The 16,958-nt window shown below is 39.2% G+C and overlaps 1 pseudogene; it reads left to right on the plus strand.

Annotated features, from left to right (window-relative positions):
- Positions 1–14,563: 14,563 nt before the first annotated feature.
- On the plus strand, positions 14,564–15,437 carry LOC135705206 (uncharacterized; annotated as a pseudogene).
- Positions 15,438–16,958: the final 1,521 nt, after the last annotated feature.

Raw genomic sequence — 16,958 nt, forward strand, 5'->3', positions numbered from 1 at the left:
CTTCCGGTTTTCGATTTCCCCCCGATCCAGACTTCCTGGCTGTCGACAAACGTTCCCCAAACACTTTAATTACATTTGTAACGGTTAATTTGGCAACTTTTAGCGATTTTGCCAACTTTGCGTGCGAGTAGCTCGGATTTTCGCGATGCGCGAGCAAAATTTTGATACGCTGCTCTTCTTGCTTGGACGGCATTTTGACAACTGAAGAGTGAATTCCAAAATCAAAATAGGAGCAACATTCTACACAAACACACCTTCAAAATGAGGGGTGTTCAGGTTTTTTAAATGCAAAATTGAAAGAAATACGTCAAGTTGATATTGACCAAATTTTGACCGTATCACCCTTTAGCATACCATGTTTTGATTGATGGAAGGCACCTGCCAAATATCATTGACGTCAGGACCTATAGCTGCACCACTAGACTGATGCAAAATTTGACTTTTTCGCTCCACAGTGCTTAAATGGTTTCAAATCGGATCCTGATTAGCCTCCCAAAGCTACAACTCATTTGGTTAGAAACAGACTTCGCACAAGCCATTTGAAGTTTACATGTAAATTACTATGGGAAATCTCAACTTTTTGTTCATTGCCTTCTAGTCTTTTTCCATATTGAGCTGCGAAACAGTTCGATAGCCATTCTTATAGAAAATTTTCTCAGCTACAACTTTGCTGAAAATTGTTTCTATGTAAAACGAGACAGGAAAAAGTTATTAATTATTTAAGAGATTGGTACACTTATGACATGATCCAGCAGCTGCTCTGTAGGCAACACTGTATTTTGCAGTGTGACATAGTAGCCATGGTTTGTATGTCCTATTCAACGCCCCAGAAACACCAATGTTGCCTGCTGAGCAGTTGATTAAGCATGATCATAAGACATCAGCGCATTGAACCATTGATAACTTTCGATCCTTCACACTAAAAAAATCTGAATTTTACTGGTGATGTAAACATCTATGCATGCAAACATTCATGCATGTAAACTTCCTTTTCACGTAAACTAGCAGCTTGCAAGAAATGTTGCAAACAAAGGTGGAAAGTTGCATACAATATATGGATTATTGCATGACTTGTCTCATAAATTTACACGATTTATAATGTAAATTTGTATGATTTATGACGCTCCATTTATATGCATCATAGTAACGGAAATTTACACTACTTTTTTTAAGCTGTGTTGCATTTAATTAAAAAGTGAAATTGAGCAAAGTTGTAGCTGGGAAAATTTCCTACAAGTACAGTTGAAAACTTTTGAAGTGGACCGATATGGTGAATTATTAGATAGACATGAACAAAAATCTTGGTTTTACCATAGTAATTCCCATACAAACTTCAAATGGTTTGTGCCATCTCAGTTTCTCACCAAATTGGTTCAAATTTTGAGAGGTTAGCCAGGATCCGATTTGGAATCGTTTAAGAATTGTGGAGCGAAAATTTCAAATTTTGCATCACTCTACTGCACCACAGATGTTCCGTTGCCACAACTATTGGTATCGATGTCCGCCTCGTTACAATCTGGAACAACTCATGCTACCCGCAGACACAACTGTTCCTTCATTCCTTTATTTAACGTCGGTCTCTGTTCCGCAATCTAGTGCCAATCACCGACGGACATCGATTGCCATCCATTGATGGCATTCGAATGTGCAGGAAGGTAGCTTCCACACCTGCGTAGGATATCGCACCCATTCATCAACACACATGGGCCGGGACCAACGGCGAAGGAAGGAAGACGTGACCAGAGATTTTTATGCCTCAGAAAAATCCCACCGACCTTGGCTGGGATTGAACCCAGACCCATTGGGGTGTGAGAAAGCATTCACGCTTACCACTACACCACCGGCGCCGGCTATATACAACTGTTCCGTCGATCTTATTTTCCGTGCTGAGCACCAATGCTACCGACGAAAGGGAGGCAGCTCCTACACCTACACCCTACCTATCGACCCATCAACTCATGAGAGGTAATCACGCTTACCACTACATCACACAACTGATTAAGCACAAAACCTCGAAGCAGCATTGAGGAATCCTGGAGTAGTGTCAAAGTAGCCATCAATAGCGCTGCAGAAGATGCTATTGGGTGCGATCGGAGGAATCGACGAAAATATGGGTTCGACGAGGAGTGTCATCCGGTTTTAGACGAGAAGAAAGAGTTTCAAGATGTAAAATCTGGAATACTCTGAAATAACCAAAGAAACTTCAATTTCATTAATCCCGATTTTTATAGTCTTCTTCTTCTTCATCGCATTTCAAGCTTAATGCTTATCGTATTTTTAGCTTATTGCGTGCTATCAACTTAGTGTTCTAGATGCACTTCCACAGTTATTAATTGAGAGCTTTCGATGCCTGTACCATTTTTGCAAAAACAATCATACTCTATGCCCAGGGAAGTCGAACAATTTTCCATCCCGAAAAATTCCTAGACCGGACCGGGAATCGAACCTAGCCACCTCCAGCATGGTCTTGCTTTGTAGCTGCACCTTTACCGACTGAGCTAAGGGAGGCTGCCCCGATTTTTATAGGCATGCTTTAATATTCTTTGATATTATTTTGACGTGTAAATTTAAAATAGAACATTGTTATTGAAATCTAATGGCACATAAATAATTAATGACATAATAGTGGTTTACCACCGATTGTAGCACGGAAACTAAGTCCGACAGCAGTGGGCTCTCTTCCCTGTTTGCCTTGATCAAGCTTAATAACCTCTGATTGTCGTCAACATGTCGCTGTATGAAGGGCCAAAAACGGATTGGATAGATCGATAGGCAATGTCGCCTATACGCATCTACGGAACAATAAAGAATCTCCTTCCAGCAACTTGATCAGCCAATTGGTCAAAAAGACAAGCCCCCAAACAGGAAGATGCCCCAATGAGTTGGGAGAAGAGCCCGCCCTTTATCCACGAAATGTTATCAACAGGGAGTTGGCATTCCCATTCTCCCCGTCCGAATCGCTTCAATCGGGTGCCCTGTTGGACCATCCCTTCCCTTTTATGTATGTATTTCAATGTATATACGAATTGATTGTTATGATTATTGTCAATAATACTTACATTTCGATGAAGATGGTGATAGGGTAAATGTTGGCTTCGGCACCCATTGACTGTTTTCGGCAACCTAAATTTAAACGTTAATTTCACTATGTTTTCCCATCAACGCACTTCCCTGAATGTGTCCAAACGATTGTTTAGCCTTTCAGCTTCAATCTGATTATATTTGAACGATCGAGCAATCCAGTAATGCTACATTTTTCTTCAAATAAAGCATACGCACTACAAAATGGGGTTGATTTCGAGTTGCCGATAATAGAACAGCTGGTTAACACGCAGTTCTAATGGGAAGGTTGCCGAAGAAAAAGAGGCTGCCGACAATAGTCACACTCACCTGAGAAGTTTGGAGCGTTGTAAAAACGCTTTCAAAACGTTTTGAAAAATGCTGTCGATTGGAATGGATAGAGAAGCAAGCAGCACATGAATGTAAACAAACAGACACATCATATATGTGCGTGACGCTGAGAATATGCTAGTAGAAGTGCAGACGCTGCTTAGATTGACGAGAATACGTAAATTCCCCTACTTATCATTACAGAAACCAATCTTGAATCGTAGACCAGGTCCATCAACAATACACTCGTTCGGAGACGGGGCAAGCCATCTTCTTCTTCTTCATCATGTTCGCTCACCACCCGGAACGAAAAAGAGATACAACCAGAATTAGTTTTTTTTTCTAGGTATAAGTTATAGTTTTATCCGAACACCCAAGTTACCATATTGTGTCTCAGTGACATTGTCTCACTCTGAACCCACATTCAAAGCTACTTTGTGACTATTTGGTTACTTGGATACTCATATAAAATGTTGTGCAAGTACCACAAGTTCAACAACGCCCAACTTTGGGCAGCTCAATGTTTATCCCATCCATTCTTTGAATCATCGAACACCAACTTGATTATCGGCTAGGAAACACCAAAGAATATATATAGATCAATCTCAAAAACACTGTTTAACTGATAGTACTTTATAAACCTCCGCGCTCTGCCTCTGTTAACCCAAAACCCTAAAACTGATTCAAAGATTATAATATAGAGAGTATAAAATAATTACACTGTATTGTCGATTCAGAAATCATTAGACCCTAACCCACTTACTTGGCCAGCCTTCAGCATCAACCGGTGGGCAGTGCACTCTACACTCCAAGTTCCCTTTGTTTCAAATTCATCTCAAATTTTATACTTTACTAATTGAGTGTTGATTAATCACAATACAAATTGTGACCGAGTGCGGACTTGAGGTTACTAGACTATTAAATAATCAAGGTCCTTTTAGGATTACATTTATATAAAAATCCAATTTTGGCCAATGTTCACCGAAAATAAATAAAACTACTTTATGACTTAAAGTGCAATGAATGAGCGTTAGTTTCGGGATCATTTTAGTGTTAGAGTTATGTTAGTTTTGATCCGTAATCAGCCCTGCCGGCCCCTCCAACATTAGTTGCAGGCAGTGGTTGTTAGATCATGCAAAACTGTAACCACTACTATGTTAGATGTATGATTCGTCAAGTTTATACAACTCAATGTTTCAAATGAGTTAAACTATTTATCTTGTAATTACAAAAACAAACTTAAAATTACAATTATATGCAAATGCAAAATAAAACTTAAAAAATCATCGTCAATCCCTTTATTCCTGGGCAGGGCCTGACAATGTGAATATGATTTTGATCAGTGAACGGGCACCATATGGTAGATTCTCTCTTTATAAACCGGTCGTTGCTAGCCTATCTGAACTATTAAATAAATGGAAACCATAACATGGGTTACGCTCCCCCTAAGCGGGCCCTCCGCATCCTATCTCTGTCCCATCTCAATACCAAATGCCAATGGTTTGAATGTATCAATATATAAATTGGAAATGACGTTCAATCAAATAAACCCATACCCCACTCACTTGGCCAGGCTTCAGAATCGTCCAGTGGGCAGTGCGCTCTACACTCTAAGTTCCCTTTCTTTCAAATTCACCCCAAATTTGATATTTTACCCCTTTGAGTGTTGATTAATCATAATGAAACATTGTGACAGAGCACAGACTTGAGGTTAATAGAGTATTACATAATCTAGGTCCTATTTAGGATTATATCTGAATAATCCAAATCTGGCCAACGCCCACCCGCACATACATAATTAAAAATTTATGAAAGAAACTATACTTTATGTGTGCCAGCAAGTTTATATAAAAGTTAAGGTCCAATTGTACCCTGAATCAGGATCTTTTGGCTATAGTGGTACCAAGCAGGTCAACCAAGATTACACCACCACCCAGAGATCAGCTTCCTTTAATAAACCACGCATCATCAGTAGTCACCATCATTCCCACGACACAGCAATAGATAAGGCATCGGCAGCAACCACGATCGTCCCACGATACAATGTACCCATCCACTAGAATCAGAAACATTATCACGCCGAGTCAACATCTTCATTTCTGGTATGCATCGAGCAGTATCATTCGACGACATCGAGCACCGTTCACGCGGTACAGCAGCGCCGCAGGTTAGGTATTTTCAGATAACATCATCATTATCGGCGACTACTATCCAGACGTCACTGGCTCTGGGAATAGTTTCACATCCGGATGTTTGCTGGACGCTTTCAGCACAGCTTGCCTTCAGCTATCTAGAACGGCGTCGTGAACGAAAAAGAACGTTTTGGACCACTGTTTTGTTAGTGATGAACTCGGTACTCACTGCAGCATGATTTGAGCTCCATGTTTGTTGTTAAAAGATTGCAGGCATCATCCTCCTTTGAAATTATAATTGCAGTGTGATGTTCGAAGTACTTTCGTTAGTGCTAATACCATATAATACGACTTCAGTAAAGCCAATTACGCCAGTATGAGCTCCTTTCTCACATGTGTTGATTGGGCTGAACTAATACGTGATTGCGATATCAACCTAGCTGCTATCACTGTTTGTAACGATCAGTTTGTTCCCAAAGAAGCTACAAAAATAACAAGTCTGAACCAACTCTCGTTTGAAACGTCTAAAAAAGGTTAAAAGGAAAGCATTGAAAAAAATCAGGAAAGCAAAAACTGCGTCCTCGAAAGCCAATTACCTAAGATCCAATAGGGTATATAAAAGACTAGATCAGCAGCTATATCACGCACATCAATATCGTTTGCAACGGAGTCTAAAACCGAAAGGATTTTGGCGCTATGTTAGTGATCAACGAAAAGAGACCGAATTTCCTTCAATCATGTCCAACGGTGATTTAGAACCAGCTAGCCTACAAGTATCGTCGATGCCACTGCCAATGTACCTCTTTTACCAGTCATTGGTCCTCACCATTCGATAACAACCGATGTTGTCCTAGCCGTAAGAAAACGATTTAAAAGCTCCACCAGTTTTGGCCCCGATGGCATTCCAGCCATTATTCTTAAAAATTGCATCCATGCAATTGCATCTCCGTTAGCATCAATATTTGATTGTTCGTTGGCTTCTGGTGTTTTCCCCTAGCTGCTGGAAAAACTCATTCGTTTTCCCGGTTCATAAAAGAGGATGCAAGCGTACTCTTTCCAACTATTGAGGTATTGCCGACTTGTGAGCGTCGTCAAAACTTTTCGAACTGATTTTCCTGGACTTCTCATCACAGAAATGCTTGCAATATATCTCATCAGATCAACATGGATTTGTTCCCAAACGGTTGACTATTTCCAACCTAGTGACATTTACTTCTTTCGTCGTTCACCAAATGGAGAAAGGCTCGCAAGTAGATGAGATTTATACGGATCTGTCGGCTGCTTTCGATAAAATGGATCACGAAATTGTCCTGGCCAAGTTTGACAGATTAGGAATTGATGGTAATCTTCACTGATGGCTGCGCTCGTACCTTTAGAAACTGCTATATATGAACGATGGTAACAACGGCCTTAAATGCCACACAAAATCTTACGCTGACGACCTTATAATGTTATCAACAAACCAATTAACGCTTTCTTTCTTCAAGAACAACTAGAGGCCTTCGCAGCTTAGTGCAAGACGAATCGTATGGTCTTAAATGTTTCTAAATGCTCTGTTATTTCCTTTCAGCGTAAAGAAACACTGGCCCTCCACAACTACGTTTTATGTGGTACCTCTCTACAACGTGAGAGCACTGTGAAAGATCTTGGAGTACTTCTTGACGCTTCACTGACATTTAAAACGTGCTTTTGAGACAATTTCTAGGCCCTTATTGTTGAGAACAATCAAGAGCTTTGGAATTTCGGGTTCTGCATACAAATGGAACACAAAAGACTGTTTTTAATGATCATGAAGTGCATCAGGGAAGTGTATTAGGGCTCCTTTTATTTATTATGTATATTAATGACATGCGACGAGTTTTACGGTCTTGTGATATTAATCTTTTGCTGACGATACTGTGTTATTCATTGCAGCTAAAGATTTAGAAGAAGCCGTTTCACGCTTGAATGAAGATTTGCGTTCACTAAGTAGATGGTTGAAGTATAAATAATAGAAATTGATTATAAGTAAAACTAAATTCATGGTAATTTCGTGGAATCGTGTGGATGATGATGTCTCTGCTGTTATTGATGATGAGAAAATTGATTGCCTTCAGGAAATTAAATATCTTGGCGAGATTATTGATGACCAACTCAAGTGTCATCAAGAAAATTACCAAGAAGTATGGAATTCTATGCCGCTTGAAAAACGATTTAACTAGGGTAAATGACGGCTTTGGCAATACCTTATTTTATTATCGTCAGGTGGTAAATAACGTCCTTGAGAGCTCAATTTTGGCATGTGGATACATTGTGTTTCAGAGCATCTATTGGCCAAATTTGAGTGCTCTAGGACTTTGTTTACCCCCTGACGATAATAGGTTAAGGTATTGCCGAAGCCGACATTTCCCCTATTGGTAGTAAAATACAGTTATTCAAATCAATCATCTCCCCTCATCTAGACTTTTGCCCGTCCATTCTATTTTTGGCCAATGAAATACAAATATCGATAATACTCGCGTAACATTTGAAAAGGGCCTATCCTCGTTGATCGATTCTCTTCATCGACTTTCTCTTTGGTTTCCCATGGCAACATAAACGAATTTCTCGCGAAGCTCGCAGCACAGTTCAACAGAAGATGATGTTAGCTTGCGCCTGAATGGGAAATTCATTTGCAGTCGGGTAATTCGCGAAAAAGAAAATCGATGAAGAGAATCGATCAACAATGATAGGTCCTTTTCCGTGTTGCGCGAGAATACAGCGTTTGCAGAATAAAGTACTAGGTAGGGTGAAAAGTAACCTCCTTGACCGCCAGAATGCGCTGCTACTGCAAAAAAAGGTTATGGTGCCTTGTAGTCCGTTCATATTCAGGCAGACATGCCAAATTTCAGTGGGATACTGTCTTTAGTTTTGTTTTGACGTGTTTGGCATCATGTTGAGTATGCATACGGTAAGAAAAAAGTACCCAAAAGTAAGTTCTTTTCACTCATCTCGGCACTATAGTGCAGGAACCCAACAGTAGGTAATGCGGGTCAAAGTAGTTTTCATTTACTTGTGTGCAATTCGTATGGAATTTTCCACTCGCCTTCTACCCAATAGTAAGTTAGTTGTACCCAATAGTAGGTAAATATGATTATACTCAACGTTGGGTTCCCACACTTTACTACCCCTGTTGGGTGGTTTTGCTCCTCCGTTTTTGACAACATTAGAAAGAGAAAAGGAGACAAACTAGTCAAAAGTAGGTAAAAGTGAGTTGGGTACTTTTTTCTAACCGTGTGGATAAAAACGATTTTCGTTCTCTCATAAAACATTATTTTTTGAGAGGCAAAACGACGAAGGAAACAAAAGAAAAGTTGGATAAATATTATGGGGCTAATGCTCCGTCAGATTACACCGTCAAATATTGGTTTTGAGGCCGCAACTCCACTACCGATCAAGTCCGCAGCGGCAGGCCCTCTGATGCGGTTACAGAGGACAATGTGAAAAAATACATGACCGGTAAGTAAAGGTACGCGAGCTAGCAGATACCGCAAAGATTAATACTGAACGCACATGCCATAGTTTGGGCGAATTTTTGCATATGAAAAAGTTATCCTGCCGCTGGGTGCCGCGCAAGCTCACTCCTGACCAAAACCACGAACGCGAGAGCACTTCGAAAGAGTGTTTGGACTTGCTGATGCGGAATCGGGTGAACTTTTGGCGTCGATCTGAAATCTGGATCCACTATCACACTCCACAGAACAGCCGAGGGAGGCTCGATGGGTCGGAAAGGTTATGGCGTCGGTTTTCTGGGATTGTCATGGCATACTCTTCGTGAACTACCTCGAAAAAGGAAACCCATCAACAGCGAGTATAACTGTGCATTATTATTGGAGCGATTGAAGGCCGAAATCGTTGCAAAACGGCCTCACATGAAGCGAAAACAAAATGTTATTTTTGCAAGACAATGCGCCGGCGCACAAGAGCATCGCAACCACGGCTACAATCAATTACTTACGGCTCCAATTGCTTCCGCATCCACCGTATTCGCCCGATTTGGCTCCGGGAAAAAACTGAACGACAAAGTCCCTAATTAATTTCTTTATGTTGTGAACGACTTTTTTTCACCTGAATATGCACCGAAAGCGAATTATTCCCACTTCTCTCAATTTCTATATGGGGATTTCTATCGTTTCCTACCAGCGGAACAGCGCCATCTCTGTGGAAAATGGTCGAACAAAATGATTAATTCCACTATCACAAAATTTGCGAACGAAGAACCAAGGCGGAACAACAACACCAGTGTTGGCAGTTCAAAGGATGGAAGATCCGGGGGGTAACAACATGTAATAAATTATCAGGACGTATGATGCTTTATTCTCAATTTCTAGACCAACAATTGAAATAGGCGGAACAGCCAAACTTAAACAATGGCTTTAAATGCAAATTCCTCGAGAATCAAATCACATTCAAGCAATCTAAAACCGTCATCTGATAGAGCAAACTTCCTTTATCGAATGGCATTGTTAGTTTGCGTGGGAGTGTTTTGATTCTTGAGAATTTTCTGTTTAAAGCCATTGTTTACGTATGGCTGTTCCGCCTATTTCAATTTTTGGTCTAGATTTCATGACAAAGAAAACTTTTTTTGTGTTTTTAGATTACACTATTAACTAGGTTATATGTCAAGATTATAAAATTATCCAGAAATGGAAAGTCGTGAAATACGATTATTTTTTAGGTCATCAAAATTCGGAAGCGATACTCTCGATATGTTCATTTTGGAGTTACGCGCTTTTAAAATGTTAGTCTAGTAGTAAGACAGTAGACAGTCTAGTACATCTTTTAAATAATGCTTCACAAAAATCATTATTTTTTAAAGGAATAAATGTTTTCAATTCGATGCCTATACACATCAAGCGTGCAACTACACTTACATAATTTAAGAGACGCTGGATTTCACATGTAAAAGATGTTTATTGAGCAGTTATATTTTTATGAATTGATAAATAATGTATCTGGACGAAGTTATCTCTAATGGATTATTTTGTATGGACACGGTAATAAAGACATTTTAGTAATTTGTGTAGCATATACAAAAAACTACATTGTTCGCCACGATGGCGATGATGGATTTTAGTTTTTATTTGATTTTGTAGTAGTAATAGTAAAAAAATAACATTGAGTAGTCTAAAATAGTTTGAGCCTCGCACGCGGAATACAGGTATAAATAGCTGGAAGTCGTTTCCCTGGATATAATCCAGGCACTGCGGAATCTTATACGTGTAAATACCAGTTCAAGTGGAAATAAAAGTATTGTCGAGGATTAGACTTGGACTCTTGATAACTGGTTACACATGTGAATGTTTTTGGTTGATGTCTATAGCATATTTAACAGGGAATTTATGTCTGTAATTTTAACCAGCTTGATATTGTTTGCAAACCTGGTTAAAATGTTTTTATTTAATTATCTTAAAGATAGCTCGTCCAGCTCAAACTTTTGTGGAGGTGGGACCATCATCGTTTAAGAAAATAAAATAATAAATAAATCTGTCCGAATGTCCTGCCTATGTTTTGTTTACCTTGTAGAATCAGAATATCAGAAAGGCCGTTTTCTGGTCGCTCAGATATGGTGTTGGCATATTTGCTCTTTGCCCAAGATTATATGATATTTAGAGCAACAAAATCGTGGGTCTTTAGGTCTACTTTCAGGAATTGACCGTTTCTTCTGTGACTCCAGATATCACCAGGGTCTAAACGGGAGCAGAATCGATATGAAGATATCATATTTCCGCTATGCTCATGATTGTATGTAATTTAGAAAGAGTCGCGGATCTCTAGGTCTACTTTCAGGAATTGACAATTTTTTCGGTGGTTGCGGATTTCCACTGGACCCCACCTGGATGCAGAATTGATATGCAGTTGACATATTTCCTCTATGCTCAACATACTTGACATGTACAGTTTTGCACACCAACTGCTCATTTGTTAATAACTTTTCACTCAGTTGTTAAAATTTGTTTTTCTTTGAAGTAATAGATAGATTACGATTATAGTTTACTATAGACATGCAAAGAATCTGTAAATCTTAACATTTGAATCAACACCAATGAATTTTTACATTAGGAGTCCGAGCTGTGCAGCGAGCATTTCTCTCTTCATTTTTACATGGCAAAAACAAGTACAGTTTATTACTCAAAATCTAATTTTTTTACCTATCTATAACAAGCTTAAGCTCTATTCTATCGACTGCTTTAAAAAGATTTTTTTTGGTCAACTGTGTGCAAAGTTATCAGCAAATGAGCAGTTCGTAACCAAAAACTGTGTATGCCAAGCATGATGCTCATGATTGCTTGCAATTTAGTCTCTAGGTCTACTTTCAGGAATTTACCATTTTCCCGGTGGTTTCGGATATCCAGGGGGCCGTTTTTTGGCCACCGGTTGCAGAATCGATATGATGAGGGCATATTTCCTCTATGCTCATGATTGTATGCAATTTAGAGAAAATCGTGGATCAATAGGTCTACTTTCAGGAATTGACCATTTCTTCGGTGATTCCGGATATCCATAGAACCCCACCCGGTTGCAGAATCGATATGCAGATGGCATATTTCCTCTATGCTCATAATTGCTTGAAATTCAGAATCGATGTGGAGATTGCATATTTCCTCTATGCTCATGATTGTATGCAATCTAGAAAACATCGTGGAACGCTAGGTAGACTTTCAGGAATTGACCATTTACCTGAAAGTATACCTAAGTAGGTCGGTGATTCCGGATATCTTGAAGAACGTTTCCTGACCGCCCGGTAGTTGTATACAAATTAGAGATAATCGCGGATCTCTTGGTCTACTTTCAGGAATTGACCATTTTCTCGGTGTATCCGAATTGCCGCAGAGCCACCTCTCACGGGTTTTCCCGTTCCGACTGGTCACTCGAAAGTATATAATAATTTCTTTCAAATAGTGGCTCAATCAAGTTATGTCAACATGAACCGACACACATTTTGTTCGGGACTTTTCCGGGTTTTTCCGTTCCGGATGGCCAACCACAGGTCCAATCGGGTTTCTACATGATATATATGAATTTAGATAGCCATATACCTTTCGAATGGTTGCTGAATCATAATGATTGATCATCGCATTACCGAGAACCAGCCATGTCAACATGCATCGACTCGCAGTTTGCAGCCTTGGGGTTATGTCAGTTAATAAAGATAATAATAATAATAATAATAATAATAACATGGCAGCGGGGAAGAATGGTATCGGAGCGTAACTTGTTAAAATGGGCTCGAATAAATTGACTACTTGTCTGCATTGGCGGATAGTCAGCATCTAGAATACAGAAAAGCTACTCTAGGAGGTGCCCAATATATCAAAAGGGAGTCAAGTTAGAAAGCGAGATCTGCCGAGCGATCACTATGCTCACCATGGCCTGCAAAGTGCTTTTTCAGATCGTCTTCCGTCGTCCATCGCCGCAAGCATGCAGATTTTTGGTAAGTTATCAAACCGATATCACTACGTTGAGGGAGACCTTCCAAAAGCGACGTGAATATCAAGCAATTACCTATTAAGGCACTTACCTATTCAGGCAACCGCTTAGGATACTATTGACTGTGAAGATCAATGGAAGATTATGAACAAGAACGGTTTTATTGATACACTGACAGGACTGATCAAGATTATGATGAAGTGCTATGCGAAGATATTGGGTGCGTTGTCGGACTTGTTGCGAAAACCGGAATGGTTTTCGCTAAAAGGTGTTAAGATTCGTTCAAGCTTGAACATGTGGGGCACGATCTACTATAAATCAAGCCAGTAGAAATGAATTCGAGATGGTGTATGGTTGTGTGTGCCTTGGATCTTTGGTGACATCATATAATAACGACTGTTTTTTTTTTCTATAGAAAAATTCGGAGAAACATTCTTGAACACAAGTCGTCTAGTTCGATCAATCACGTTAGCTTTACGTTCTTTGTTTGTAACAACATTCACTTAATTCTATGTCTGGTAGGAGTTGGACCGAATACTTGCGGCTTACCCGAGGTTAGAGGGATACATTGTCGAAGGATAGGATCAGGAGAAGAGTTTGGGGTTGGGGTTTCGTTGTCTAATAAGAGCGTTGTCACCAGTGGAAGTCGTGCTTATTAGTAGATAGTTATTACGGACTCCACAAAACCGTGAAGTGTACAAACAAATTTCTCTTACAGCCAATGTAAGGTCAGATTTGTTACATCCTCTGAATATGTTTCATACAAAAATTATAATAGAAAGTTCTTGCAATGGTGCAAATTTTTGTATAAATCCTCGCGAGATGATTTTCTAGACGCAATGCATTTGTGGAAACAAACGATGTTCGAAAAATAAGCTAACATAGACCATATTACAGAATCTGTTCAATTTTGCAAATCTGTAATAGATGTTCTAAATATTGCAAATCTGTAATAGAATCTTACATTTCCGGTTGGGTGTAGTTCTTGATATTGCGGATTCCTGATAGTCCAGTCCAAGTTGAGAGAAATCGTTAATTTCTAGTCGTGACGTTATAGCCATGAATGAGAAGAAGAGGAATTAGGTGAAGATAAAATTCGTTGTATTTTTTTTGCGGAAATTAAGTTTAATACTTTTTTATGAAAAGTTATCAATTCACTGTTTCCGATGCGCCTAGATGTTTACATTTCGCATTTAAATAAGAAACTTTTGCTTGCAACACGCCACGAAAAAGCTCAATGTATGCGTTGTGTAGCACTTTGCGATGTGCAACATTTCCTATTTTGAATAATGTCGTGCAACAAGAGGGTGCTTTTTCCAGGTTTGGACGTTTCACGCTGAACGAAGAATTGGGCACAAATGTGCTCTGATGGATGCGCTTGGTCTGAGTAAATGTAATTAGGTATGGTTTTTGATGTTTCAGAATCAATGCAAATTTCAATACCGTGTTCAAGAGAATGGAGATAAATCGGCGATGGAAGTGAAAAGTAAGTTACGTTATATCGAGTTATATCCATAGTCGAATGTATGACGAAATTTACAATTAATTTGAATTGTCAATTAGCAATCATCTAGTTTTGGTGTATCACGTTCATGGCTTGGATTGCGAGTAATGACATGTGTAGACAATATTCAGGAATTAAAATGCTCACTACGCTCAAATGATTATACAGCTTCATGGAACCCGTTCTATTTGAACCTGCCTTTCAGTTGACAAACGAAGAAGAATTTGTCATGACACTTTGGAAGCTACGCCGTAACGCACCTTTTCATGAATTAGCTGACGAATATTCTGTCTGCACGAATACAGCATCCAAGTTCTTCCACCGAACAGTTTTTATTCTCTTTGAGAATTTGAAATAAGCCCTGGCGATTCTTCCAAAAGATATCGCCAGCAGACACAATCCTCTAATATTTCAACAGTATTTTGGGAGGCGAAGGATTTTTGTCATCCATTGTTTCGAGGTGTACTCGGAAACACCTCTTGAAACCAGAGCAGCAATAGCTCATCATAGTGCTTATAATTCGCATCAGATGACATCATTTTTGATATCTATGAACAGGAACGGCAGCGTTGCGTTCATATAACAAGCCTATGGAAGACGATGCTCTGATAGCTTTATAGCGAATGATAGGGGATTTTTAAACATCATTGAATCAGGAGACGTAATTCTAGCAGATAAGAGGTACGATATACGAGATTTGGTAGCATCAAAAGGTGCCATTTTGAAGATTCCTGCATTCTTGACGAAATATTCTCAGTTGAATACATACATTGAAATGGATAAACAAATAACATGTTTGCGGGCGCACGCCGTGCGCCTAGTTGTTGTATCTAAATTCACTTATCTAAAAGGATCCATTTCCATCTTTGAGAAGATTGGAAAATAATCAAAATTCGATCGGTATTATTGTTAAATTCGTTTTTATTTTGGTTAATTTTAATGAGTCAATTCAACCGTTTTGAGTTTTAGCTATACATGATTGCTAAGTTAATATTTAAACTACATTCCAGTAATCTTTACTTTTTCATTGATTAGAAAATCCCAGCAAGTAAATCATTCGAACATAGGTTTCTAATCTACCAGGTCGCAAAGATCGATTATAGAAAATATTTACTTTTCGACTGTTTAGTTTTAAATTATTGTAAGAATGAATTACACAGAGGAAACTAAAATTCGCAAGTTGAATTTAATTTATATGTTATATGGATGTCATTTGCTGGGAGCTGGGAAAATTTATGAAGTTTAGAGAGACTATTTGAGAATCAGAAAGTCTCTCCAGAATTGTTGCCTGAAGTCAAGGGGAATTCAAGGAGCCTATGAGGGAGCGTCCATTAATTACTCCAAGCGAAAATTGGCAGAAATTACCCCCTCTCCACTTGTCACATTTTCCCCTCCATACTGTTACGTCACGTAATCATGCAAGGATGTTAAAAAAAATCGTGTGTATTTAACATCAAATACGAAGTAATTTTTTGAACCACCCTGTTTGCAACTTTCATCAAAATGAGTGCCTTTTTATAAGCAACAGCTTCACAGAAGATACTATGATGATAAAGTGGTAATTAATGGGTGTACATATTTATTTTCCCCTAATTTCCATTCGTGAACCACTGTAAATTGGCACCACATTTGTTAGAGAGTTTAAAAAAACTGGGCAGACCGCAAATCGATTCGACGTATATTAAGTGGGGTCTCAGATAGCCTAGTCGGTAAGGGTACGTTACTACGAAACTGGAGGTGGCGGATTCTATTCTTGGTCCTTTCGAGGGAATCTTTCGGGTTGGAAATTTTCTCGACTTCCCTGGACATAGAGTATCATTGTACTTGCCACACAATATACAAATTCATGCATTGGTTGGCATAGAAAGCTCTCAATTAATAACTGTGAAGTGCATCTATAGAACACTAAGTTGAGAGCAGGCGAAAGCTTGTTCAAATAGAGTCAAAGACAGGTAGAAAAATACGTATATTAAGGCGAAGGGTACACACTTAGACTATTTTACAGGAGTCAGTATTTTAACGTAGGATTACGTCTTTCGGCAACATATTGGGGGTGCAATTTCAGATTTTTACCACTTATAACTCTGTCAATAGCGGATACATTTTAATTCTAAACAATCCAATCGATTGGAAATTTTTCTACGAATCTGCTTTCCAATAGGTCACTATTGAAAATTACACAAATATCCAACTGTTTCAATGGTGTTCACAATTATCACAGATTGCCTGCAAAAAACGCTTTCCCTAACACAGATGTCAAAATCGAATTCCATCCGGTCTCGATGAACGAAGCTTATTCAATTGCAGTGTGTGGTGGTGTCCGGTCGGTCGTCATCAGCAGCAGCAGTACTTTCGGTGTGTGGCGTTGAACATTGTTGAACAGTACATAACGAAAGGCTGCCCGCAAGCAGTGAGCTGCAGCCCACGTAAGCGTCCATTCACCGGAGAAGGAGAAGAAGCCGCACAACTACTGGTCGGATTCA

Source organism: Ochlerotatus camptorhynchus, unplaced genomic scaffold (genome assembly GCF_037179485.1).
Source record: "Ochlerotatus camptorhynchus isolate MF236.1 unplaced genomic scaffold, CSIRO-AGI_Acam_v1.1 ptg000261l, whole genome shotgun sequence".
NCBI lineage: Eukaryota > Metazoa > Arthropoda > Insecta > Diptera > Culicidae > Ochlerotatus > Ochlerotatus camptorhynchus.